This window comes from Chinchilla lanigera, unplaced genomic scaffold, assembly GCF_000276665.1.
Source record: "Chinchilla lanigera isolate Chin_1 unplaced genomic scaffold, ChiLan1.0 scaffold00014, whole genome shotgun sequence".
NCBI classification, from domain to species: domain Eukaryota; kingdom Metazoa; phylum Chordata; class Mammalia; order Rodentia; family Chinchillidae; genus Chinchilla; species Chinchilla lanigera.
Window position 1 is genome coordinate 27,977,922 of NW_004955415.1, and position 12,361 is coordinate 27,990,282.

A 12,361-nucleotide genomic window follows, 5' to 3' on the forward strand; every position below is an offset into this window, starting at 1 on the left:
TGGAGCAGTGTGTCCAATAGAAATAGAATGTGAGCCACATAGGCAATTTTAAATTTTTGGTACTTGCATTTTAAAAAGTCAAAGGAGCTGGGGATGTAGCTCCGCGGCACAGTGCCTGCCTGGGAAGTGCAAGGTCGTGAGTTCGATTCCTGGTACCAAAAAAAAAAAAGAATTACAAAGTCAAAGAGGTAAGATTTTAGGTCTTCATTTCTCTATTTCAGCATTGGTCAGTTGAATGTTTATCATGGAGGTAATTCTCATTCTTTTTGCTTGCTTGTTTGTACTAAGTCTTCATTCTGTGGTCTGTATCTTCTCCTTCACCCATTTCTGGACTTGACACTTCTCACTGGTCAGTGGCACTGTGCATCACCCTGCCACAGGCTGAACTCCTGTCAGGACAGCACAGTTTTCCTTGAACATTGCTCTTTCTTCTTACATGTGGCCCAGAGACACAGATGATGTTAGGGTTTAGATCTCAAATATCCCCCGAAGGCTCACATGTTAAAGATTTGGTCCCAGGGAGCCTATGGGGAGGTGGCAGGACTTTCTAGAGACCAGGCTTAGTGAGATATTATTAAGTCTTCAGGGCTGTGCCTGTGAAGGGACTGTGGGGTCCTGGCCCCTCCCCTCTCTTTGGCTCCCCAAGGTGAGTTTTTTTGTTTTGCCACACACTCCTGCCATGATAAGCCACCTCATGACAGACCTGCAGGCTGTGGGGCCACCTGATGCCAGACAGGAACCTCCAAATGATGAGCCATAAGGAACCTTTTCTCTTTATACATTGACTATCTCGGGTATTTGTTGTTAGTAATGGAAAGCTGACGAACACAAAGAGAAGAAAAATTAGTCCAGGACACCCTCTTTCACAGCTGGCCTAATCCTGAGATTTTCACAAACAAAAGCTCAGAATATTTTGAGAGATACTAAAACCTACTTTAACCCTTTTAGATTACACAGCATAGGTGCTCTAGAACTTCTGCAGCAAAGAAACCAACTTCACTTTGTGTAACTCCACATCTCCCAGTTTATCAGGCCTGTGGAACAATGTCTTAACACTTTCTAAGAGGCAGAGTCCAGGTTTGTAGGAAAAGCTATGGGAAAGGCTGGACCAGGCTAAAGCTGGGTTCTGAAACATTTCCAGGTAAGGAACTGCTTACAGGAACTAGATAGAGAGTGAGTCAGTTCTTAGACAGCCAACCTCAAGGACCTGTGGGCTCATGAAAGTGATATGGGTGGTATTTGCACTGGTAGAAATCTATCAAGTTGGTCACTCAGTCTTTTAATCTGTGAAGCTTAAAGACACAGAGGTAGAACAAATCTAACCAACTTAACCTCCTTTGAGAGAAGATCAAGAAATCCAAGATAATCATTAGTCCATTTTCTTTATTTTTTAGTCCATTTCCTGTGCTATAACAAAATGCCAGAATTGGTTAATTTATTTTTTAAAAAAGACGTTAATTTAGTTCATGGTTGTGGAACTTGGAAAATCGAACAGCTTGTATCTGTTTGACATCTGCTGGGGGTTTCTGACCGCAGCCTAGCGAGGTGGTGGGCGTTGCATGGTGAGAGAAGGATCATGAGAGAGAGAGAGCTCATGTTCACAACAGACCCACTGATCCATTAATGGTGCCCTCATGGCTCAGTGACGCCCCTAGCAGGGCCCACCTCTGAATCCTGCTGCATGAGAGACCAAGTTTGCAGCACATGAAATTTGAGGGGCACGTTCTGGCCACACCAGTAATACGGCCAAGCCCACAAGTAATAACCTACCTAGAGGCAGGTGCACAGAACATGAAAAGGGTTTTTCCATCAGAAATAAACTGCCCAAAGCAGCTTTTCGAAATGGTCCTGAGCACATTGGCTGCACTTCAACACTCAAGCCTGTTTAATGATCGGAGAGGACGATACTCACAGGAGCTTTACAGTCAGCCTTATCAAAGGTGTGGATAAATAAGCATTTTTCCAAAGTAACTACTACACTGCAGAGAATGAAACTTGCCTCGCCTTATAAATTTATGAACTTCTTTATAAGGACTATGGGGTTTTAATCAATGAATAGCTGTGATTGAGACAGTCCTCCCTGCCCCCATAAGTCTGGATTTCCTCCACAGGGAAATTAAATCAAAACGGTAAGTTGAAATTTCAAAGGCAGAAACACTTTAGAGAAATTCTAATTCCAGCTGGGTGTGGTGGCTGGAATTCTTAACTCTGACACTAAAGTACATTATGTAATGGAGATAATACATATAAATTATCATACCTGCTGCTTTCTCAGCACTTTGTATGTGCCAGGCATTGATGTGAACATTGTACATGCATGAATTTATCCAGTCCTAGCCTAGTGTGATGGCTCATGCCTGTAATCCCAGCACTTGGGAGGCTGAGGCAGGAGGATCACCGTGAGTTCAAGGCCAGCCTGGTGTGCATAAGTGAGACCCTGCCTCAAAAATAACAAAATAGAGAGAGAGAGAAAGAGAGAGAGAGAGAGAGAGAGAGAGGGAGAGAGAGATTCTAGTTCCAGGAGGAACCCATGTAAGTTCGGAAGAAATTTGCATTTCCCGTAGGAAGATGACAGTGTTCAAGTTTAATACCAATTTGAAACACATGCCCCCTGCTGCGGAAACACTCCGTGGGCTCTGGTTGTCCCCGGCACAGTATAGCTCCCAAGTTGTTCCAGCTGCTTCACCCAACGCACTGGGAAGCTTCCACCCATGTATTTCTTATAATCCACAGTTCTGTCGTTCTTATGTAAAAGCATGCTTTAAGTCGCTAGCCTTTTAAGTTTGTAAGATTTTATAGCATATGTCCTACATATTCAGTGTGACTTCTCTTTCGTGTCTCTTTTCTAGATTGCTTGGATTTAGCTATTTTTTTTCCAGAGTTAAAACCCCTTTGGAAGCTGACAAACATTTTTGCCAGGTGGGGTGTGTTTCCCCTCTTGGGTTCTCAAAAACCCTTGGTTAAAACACTTCCGGATGCTACTGCAGCACCATGCCTGCGAGTGGGCCCTGGTCGGGCCATGTTTCATTCTCAGCTCAGCCTATGTGGTGAGCACAGCAGCGACCTGACAGGAGAGCTGATGTTAGAGAGGCTCCGGGCTGTGATGCTGCTATGACAGCAGATGCTCCTCATGAAGCCCCATGTGCTTTGTATCACCATCCCAGAACCCTGTTTTCTTAAATCCAAACAGGAAACATGCCAGCATGCGCAATCTCCTGTGTGCTGCTGCAAAGACCGCCCCCTCCCACTGCAGACCTGACAGGCCCTGGTCTATGGACAAAGGCAAGAAATAAAACCAGTGACCCCAAAACACTCAGTAAAATATCGTTAGACTCTTAAGAGCCTATGTTGAAGGATTCATGAGGGAATTGTTTAAGAGTTTTTCACATAGACAAAGTGCCGGGATATAGCTGATGAAGCAATAACAGTGAGCAAAGCCTGGCAGATGTCAGTGCTTGTGCCTACAAGATGTCTGTTCTGGTGAAGGAGGGAGTGGCATGTGATGAAGGTGCATTGGAGGTCTGGACTCAGTCTCCAAGTTTCACAGGTCTGCTCTGGGAATTCTTGAAACCTTTTTACTAATTTCGCAGTTTATATTCTGTGTTAGCTGTAGTACTGTTTTTACACTGGGTATGACCCCAGTGGATTGCAACTCCTTCATGGGAGAAATTGAGTTTATCCAGTGTCGTTTCAAGTAAAAGTGAAGTCAGTGGAAAATATCACTGATTGTGAATAAGAGACTTATTCTTTTTTAGAAAAACACTTAAAAGCACAACCATTTTATTGAATAATAATTTAAGAATAATTAAATTGTTTTAGGGTGGCAAAACCATTTCTGTCCTAAATTTTTCTAAGTTTCCAGAAATGTAGTTGTAAAACTTTAATCAGAACGCTATACTTTGCTTCTTTGATGTTCAAGGATTAATTTACAAAAAGAATCTAGAAAATAATCATCCCCCATGAATTGATTACATATAATTTTCCTTGAATCTGTAATTTCCTAAAAATGCCACGTACACCAGAGTCCTGTGAATTCTGAGTGCTGTTGATACATGATTCTCACTTCTATCTTGTTGCCCAGTTTTAAGTCATTAAGTAGAGATTTGATTTCTGGAGTAGATTAGCACAAATAATTTAAATCAGCAAGCATGCAGACTTTGCATAGCACTTGTATTACTTTATTAAGTGTTTGTTTCTGTCATGTGCATATGGTCTAGGTCATGCTGTAACATATATTGACTGCTGTGGGTAGAAGTCAAGCGAGTTTGAAAGCCTTCATCACTAGGCTGCTGGTTCTCAACCTTTGTGCACACTGGAGTTACTGTGAACACCAATGCAAATGCCCCGGCTCCACTGGAAGGGGTTGGGATGGACCTGGGCATGGTGCTGGCTTCAAACCTCTCCAAGGTGCAGCAGGACCAACTGAGGACCTCAAAGAGTTGAGGCTTATGACCAGTTCTGTGAGACTTTCAGTGCCTGCCTTTGGGCTTGAGATTATTCAATTTCTGTTGGACTAAGATATCCGGTAAATGAAGAGTGTTACAGGGCGTGCAGGAGCAGAGGATGCCTAAGGTGTAGATAATGTTTCTGCCCGAGGGAAGGCACGGCACCACCCCCAGAGGGTTCTTGGACAGAGGCCTCAGGCAGTTCAGGAAGACAGTGGGGGCGGGAGAATTGGGAGGAGGTGAGAGATCCAGACTTCTACCTCACTGTGACTCACAGGACTTTCCAACACCTCATCAGCACCAAAAGTCATTATTGATTGACTTATCTTCTTGTGGAGCCTTGTGACCAAGTTCTACAAGTAATTCCAGTGGCTACCTTTGCATGTGGAATTATTAAAGTGACTTCATTCCAGCAAAAAAAAAAAATCATTCACTGCATTCAGTGAATCTGGTTCCATTTTTGGTGTTGGTTTACATTCTTGTTCTTAAACAATTTGTAATTGTGCTTAATTTTATAAAAGCAAGACATAGGGTGCTTCTACCTGGTTATTTTATTTGCACAATGCACTTAATAGTATAATATAAACAGTGTAAGGAAAGATGCATTAGAATTTTTGTCCCTCAATATGATAACTTTATATTACTGATTCTTTTGTTCCGTGTGATGTGTGCAACTCATCCTGCGTTCAGTGTAAATTAAATCCAACTTCTTAATTATCTGTTACAAAAGATTAGAAGGTGTTGTGAAGTGATATAAGGAGACCCCAAAGTCGATTGAGATTGTTTTCTCTTAGTTCTGTCTATGTGTGAAATAGGAGTTGGAGGAAAATCTAGATCAAGAAAAAAAGTGGAAGCCAGGCATGGTGGCTGGAAGGCACCGTGCTGCTCAGGAGGCTGCGGCTGGAGGATCACTTGAGCTCAGGACTTCGAGGCCAGCCTAGGTAACAAAGACTACTTAAAAAAAAAAAAAAAGAAGAAGAAGAAGAAGCAAAGTGGGATATGAAATATTCCTAAAAAAGTTGATGATGATAATGGCCAATGATGGTAGTAGTGATGATGATGATGATGATGATGTTGATGATGATGACTGTATACTGATGGTGATAGTGTTGTTGGGCTTTGTGGTGCTGGAGTCTCCTATAGGTGATTTCTAGGTTCTTTATATCCTGAACAAAGAATTGAAAAGTATAAATGGTGGCAAAATTTCACATTTACTAAAGGTAGGAAAAATTAGTCTCTGCAGAGTGAGTTTGGGCCAAATAAAAGGAAGAAAAAAGGAGAGGAAAAAAATACACTCGGAGAGGAAAGTGGACTTCCCAGGAGGGACCATCATAGTGAGTACTTAATGGCCAAGGTCTCTTTTTTATATTTCCCAGCCGGCTTCAAGGTTCAGGTCGTCCTATCAGAACCCTGATCGAGTTCTCGCAAGAAGCCCACGTGCAGGGCTTTGGGAACATTCTGAACATGTGTGTGTGGAGGGGGTGTCCTCAAGCCTCTGTCCCTAACCCGTTTTAGCTATACCCCATCTTCCTGCCTCAGTGGTACTTGGAGATACTTGGAGCATTTTCTGAGTAGCCTGCAATAGACCAATACATTCCATGCATTATTTTTCTTGTCTTTTGAGCTAGCCTTTGAGCAGGGTTCTAATCACTGTGGCTAGGTAGGTTATAACTGTTTTTATCATCACCCTATTTTATACATGGACATCCCCAGTTAAGAAATTTGTCTAAGATTCATCTGGGACTCAAGCTGAAACCTGTTGCAGCCAGGCCTGGGATAATGTCTCAATAACTTGTCAGTAATCTTCTGGATAACTGGAAGGGCTTGGGATGATACTCCAGGCTGAAACCTCATTTGCACCTAGATGTGAAGGAGAGGATGTGTGTGGCACCTTTGGGGGGGCAGAACTGAAAAGGGGCTGGTGGCAAAGGCAGGAATGAGATGTGGAGCCTGTCACAGGAGCAGACAGAGGAAGTGCTATGAAAGCAACATGTCCTCCGAGGCGGGCTAGAAGAAGTCGTCTGTGTTCATGGTGTTTTAAAAAGGCATTCAAACTCTAAATGATGGATTCTTGTGTTGTAGATGGAGACGAGTGCTCTGGACTTCTGACTGTCTGCCAGGAAAGATGAGATGAGCAAGCCCTTCAGAATGTGGTGACGGTTGGGGCTGAACTGAAGAAGGAGAGAAGCGATGCTGGCTTGAGGGGTAGGTGACCACAACATTCGAAAGTCCTGCACGTGGCAGCCTGCTCATTGCAGTGACCTGGGCCAGTGTGTGCACAGCTTTGTTGTGTTGCTATGGAAGTTGTTTCCGGGTGTCTGAAGGATTCTGTTCATGATGCAGTGGCAGCAGGGCCACTCTGGGACCAGGATGCATTAGGAGCTTTGACAGCATGAAGTAGAACCACTCACATATGACATCGGGCTCATTCGTGGTATTGTGGTTTATATCCCGCTAGCCTCATGCTTTCATAGGCTGAGCTTTGGAAAGGCGATTGGGTTACAGGGCTTATAGCTGACTTGCTGTTAGGAAGTAGGGTTTGGTTGAAAGAGGTAGGTCACTGTGGGTGTGACCCGGAAGGGTTTATTTCCTTCTCTGGCTCCTCCTTTCACTCTGCTTCCTGCTCACCATGCTGTGAGCAGCTCTTCTCTGCCAGGCCCCTCTGCTGTGCCATCCTCTCTTGCAGCCAGCTGACTGGATCAAACCATGAGCCATGATAACCCCTCCTCCCTTCAATTGTAGCTGTTGGGTATTTTGTATCAACAATGACAAAAGTTAAGTAAGACACATGGTTAATTCACTTAGTTCTCAGATCCACAGCATGAAGTAGACACTGCTGTTGTCCCTAGAGATGGCGCCACTGAGGAGCATAAAAAACACATCAACTACTGAGAGGGCACAGCCTTCTCCAACAATAACCCATTCACTCTGCTTCCTTCTCTCAGATGTTGCCCCTACTTTGCCCCTGTTCCCTCATTTCATCTTTTTTTTAAAAAAATAGAATTGTAAATTCCCCCTTGAAAGAAAATTGGCATCAAAGAGGTATGAGTCCAGGTCACAGTGGCCAGTCATAGTTTCCAAAAATGGCCTCCTGGTTTTCTTGCTCTCCCAGAGCCCTGTTGCGCCCCCTGCAGGGAGGAGGTCTACTTTTCCTTCCCTTGAATCTAGGCAGGCAGAAGTGACACTGAGTGACCTCCAAGGCTAGATCAGCACAGGTGACATGGCATTGTCTTGTTATACATGCCCCTGAGACCCAGCCACCAGGCTCTGTAGGGAGAGTGCAAGGGGGTGATCTAGCCAGAGGCCACTGGCATGTGAGATTTCAGGAGCCTGGTGCCAGCAACCAGACTTCCAGATGTCATTGAGGCAAGGCAAGCAGAAACAGGCTGTTGCAATGATCCATTTCTGCATGAGCAAAGTAAACACTGTCATTTTAGACTTCTCCTTCAAACCCACAGCAGCGAGTACCACTTAGGGCAGACATTGTTAACAGTCACTCATGAGTAGGAAAACGCAGGTGAGTGAGAGCAAGTGACTGCTCATGGCCAGTGGTGAACTGGGGCTGGGCTCTAATGCCCGGGCTGCCTGGTGTCAAGTGTGTGAGACTCATCACTGCTCCAGCCATACATTCGACTGGGCAGGGAGCTGTGTCCAGGACACAACAGTTCTCAGAGAGCAAACAGTTTTGGAGCAGGAGGACAAGCAAAAAAGATTTTAGAGAACCAGCTTTAGACAATACATTATTGCTGTTTCTTTAATGTAGACCTTTGTTAAGTGCCTCCCATCCTGGTTTGAATGTACGGTTTTCTTGGGAAGTCATCCCCCAAACCCCCAGCTTAGATCTGTGGTCTGTGCTTGTGGTAACGATACACTTCTTCCTAGCATGTAAAATAAAGATCACTGTGTCTATGGCCAGTGTTTCTATCCTTTGCTTGACCTTGTGAAGGTCAGGGACTGGTCGGTCTCTTACATTGGCCAGTCTCTTTCATTTCTTCAGGCGTGGACCTCAACCTATGGTAGGGAAGTAACACGTGCTTGTTAAATACATAACAAAGAGCACTAAACGTGATTTGCTTGACAGTGATAACAAGGTACCTAGTTCCAGGTACAAATACCAAAGTCTTAGTGTTGAAAGTTTGTTATTTGAGACTATTAGAACGTAAACTGAGGCACAATGACATTTTATATAGTTATATGAGAAATCAGCAATTCACGAATTACACAGTTCTAAACCAGAAGTGGTACTAGAGTTCCCCCAAGGGAGAGAAAGGGGAGTGGGGGTGGGGAGTTATAGGATGGACACTGAAATAAGTCAAAGAAAATATTTGGCTATAATCATACCACTGCTTTATTTGGTTTATTCCTTTGGGAATATGAGAAGTAGCTCAAATTAAATTTCACATATGTTGGGAAATCAAGCCATGCTTGGGTGTCTTATGAGGCCTACCTGGTTTGTCTGCTCAGGGATTCTGTAGATCTGGCCCTCAGTTTAATTCACTTTGACAAAGCCAAAGATTTCTTTCTCACTTCCTTTCCCATTCCATAAAATACTTTGTGTTTGGCTGTATGAATAAATAACCTCACTAAATGCAACTATAAGCTAAACAATAACAGGAACTTCTCTACAGCCTGGGACAATATATTTCATTAGGTTGTTATCTGAGCAGAAACTATTTCCAAGGGTAAAAAAGCAGAGATATACGCCATTGGAGGACTGGCTTTGGAATATGTGATGGTTTTTCCCCATTAAAAGTGTTGTTGACTATGTGATAAATGTGATTACTATATATATCTAAATTGTGCCATTAAAATGTGAAAAAAAAAAGTCTTGTTGAGGCTTAGCCTTGCAGTGGGACACGGAGCAGTATTGGGCCTTTACAAGGTTTTCAGGACAGGGCCTTTGTGAATGGATTCGTCCTTGCTTTCTGGGGACTGGGTCAGTCATCGCAGGAGAATGTGGTCATGAATGAAATCTGCAGCTCCCCCCTCACATATGTGCTTTCTTCTCTGCCACACACACACACTTACCTTCCCACCACGAGGCTCTTGGCAAAGCTGAGCATATGCTGGTGCTGTGCACTTGGACTTCCAGAACCAGGAGCCAAAACAAGCTTTTCTTTACAAGTTAACCCATCTCGGGTATCTTGTTATAGCAACCAGAAATAACAAGGAGATGTGGAAATACAAAATATGCAGCTTTCAGTTAACCTGTGCTCTTGGGAGTTGTGGCGTGTGTTTTCTACCTTGAGTTTAGGGTTGTGCGCGCATACTTCCACAGCTACTTGTGAGCTGTCCACAGACCTAGCTACATTGTCTGGAGCATCCTGTGCTCAACTGTACACCCTGTGGCTGTAGAGATCTGATCATAATGGAGGTAACAACCAGACTAGAATATGAGGGTTTTGTTTTTTTCTTTATTATAAAGAATGGATAAATTCATGCAAAATGTTAGGAAAGTTTTTCTTTAATTGTATTTTTTATTGCCTAGTCTGTTAGTTAGCTTTACTGCCTTACAAACTACAGTACCCCAAAGCCTAGCATAGGTTGAGTATTCCTTTTCTGAAATGATTAGGACGAGAAGTGTTGTAGACTTTGGATTTTGGAATGTGTGCATAGATTTTAACCATTGGCTATCCCTAGTACGAAAATTTGAATTGTGAAATGTTCCAGAAAGTTTTGGGTATGCATGTTATGGATGCTCAACCTGGGGCTTAAGCTAGCAGCCATTGACTTAGTTCCTGCCCCTGAAGGTTGGCAGCTTGGGGCCAGCTCTGCTGGTCTAGCGGAGCTGGCTGGGATGCCTGGGGGCTTCCCAGGCTTCTGCCAGCCTAGCTGAGTGCTGATGAGAGGAAGGTTCAGAGGCTTATCTCTGCCTTCCATGTCTGCCCCCCACAGCAGGCCAGCCTGAGCTTGTTCACGTAGACAGGAGGCTACAAGACAGGGCACATGCAGGATTCTGGAAGCTTGGCCTTGAATGCTGTGCTCTATTGGCCAAAGCTGGTAACAGACTAGCTCCTTCCCAGAGATGAGACATAGACTCCAGCCTTTGATGGGAGGAGCTGCCTGTCACCTTGCATGACGTGGGGAGACAGGGAGGGGAGGTGTGGCCATCTTTGCAAACTGCAGTGCTGTGTAATAGGCAGGTATTTTACTGGGGGAATGAACAACATCACAAAGGAGAGGACAGAAAGGAAACCGTCTACCTGATGTATGACTTCAGGGACTGGGAAGGGAGGCTGTAAGAGGCTGAGCTGGATGCAGAATAGACAGTTGAGGGCTGGGGATACAGCTCAGTGGCACAAGGCCTGCCTGGCAAGCACGAGATCCTGAGTTCGATTCCTAGTACCAAAAAAGAATAGACAGTTGTGCCAGATACCTTCCTCCATCTCCCTGAGTCCATTTCCCGGGGGGCAGGATTGACAACCCACAACAGTGCACAGGGCTGACAGTTGGTGACCGGAAGTTCCCTGTCCTTGTCTACTGGAGGTGGCCGCCGGATTGGAGGTAAAGAGTAAGCAGCCACTTCCAGTGGAAAGAGGCCCCCAGGGATGACGACACAGGAGGATATGGTTTCTGCAGCCCTGCGCCCCTCATGGCTCCTTGTCTGGTGGGTTTGCATATGAGAGGAGAGTGAAGGTCACCAAAGGCAGCGGGGGAGGGGCAAGCAGTCTGTGGTGTTGCCCATGGGATTGATAGAAGGCTTTAACTTAACATGCTTGGCTTTCCCACTACACTGCATCTACTGTTGTGTCTACTCACAGTTGTCCTGTGCAAGTGGATTATGTTGGCCCTCCATCTCTGGGGTCTGGACCCACAGATTCAACCAGTATTGGATTGAAAATACTAAAAAAATCCTACATCTATACTGAGCATGTACACACTTTTCCCTCCAGTCATTATGCCCTAAACAATGTAGTATGACTTCTTGTTTATCTCATCATAGGTATCATAAGTCCGCCAGTGCTGGTCTAAAGTGTACAGAAGGATGTGAGCGGGTTCTGTACCGATACTGTGCTGTATTTCATAAGAACTTGAGCATAGGTGGATTTTGGTACCCAAGAGGGTCCGGGAAGCAATGCACTGTGGATACCAAGAGATAACTGTATTATTGCTCTCAGCTTGCAGCTGGTAAAACTGAGTCCTCAGAGATTAAGCAACTGGATCTCACAGCTAGGCATTGCCCAGGTGGAATTCAGAACTGAGCTCTGTGGCTCCCTGGTGCTCTGTGGTGAGTCCCAAGTGGGCACAGGCTGGGCAGAAAGGGCTGCCCAGGGACAATCAGAGCCCCTGTCCTCTGCCGTCCCTCCCCATTGTCCTTGCTACAGTTTGGGCCAGTGCTCTGGGGTGGGGAGGAGTGCTCTTTAACCCTGGCTGAGTGCTCCATCTTCTCACCCCACAAAAGGTTAGGTTTGCTGGGACCCAAGCAGTGCTCTGGCACCATCCAAAGAGTGCCCCAGTCCTCTGCCCGCTTCACCTGGGCACAGTCCTCTGGGTCCACAGTGCCTCCTGTACTTCAACCTCACACCCCAGAGCTAAGCCTGACCTGTGTCTTCCCCTACGCTCTCATATCTTCTCTGCTTCTCAGGCTCCTCCCCTCTGTGCACTAGAACCTCACTCATTAAATAAAACTGGCGGGGAGTGTGTTTCTCTCTGCTCGTGGTTTAGTGAGAGGCAGTGCTGCCAAGCTCAGTTCTAAGTGATTCCGTGAAGATGGGTTTATTCCTTGTCTCTTCATTCCCCCTTTCCTTCTTAGTTTCCTCAACTCTGGCTCATTCTTTCCAACACTAGCAGGTGCAGCTCGGAAGCCCGATTGTAGCAGGTACGTAAGTCTTGCTTGAAAATAAACAGCATGGATGGACGGCAGGCTGTGAGTCAGGTCCAGTTTTAAACACATTGCACGTTCTGACCTCAGGAGA

The 12,361-nt window shown here is 45.1% G+C and overlaps 1 protein-coding gene across 2 annotated transcripts in view; it reads left to right on the forward strand.

Moving 5' to 3' along the window:
* The window catches only part of Rin2 (Ras and Rab interactor 2), a 176,453-nt gene that overhangs the window by 24,252 nt on the left and 139,840 nt on the right, over positions 1-12,361 (forward strand). For both annotated transcript variants that reach the window (XM_013512182.1, XM_013512183.1), the window contains exon 2: positions 6,528-6,650. The gene's annotated coding sequence lies outside the window, so the exon portion shown is untranslated. The remainder of the gene's footprint in view (positions 1-6,527; positions 6,651-12,361) is intronic.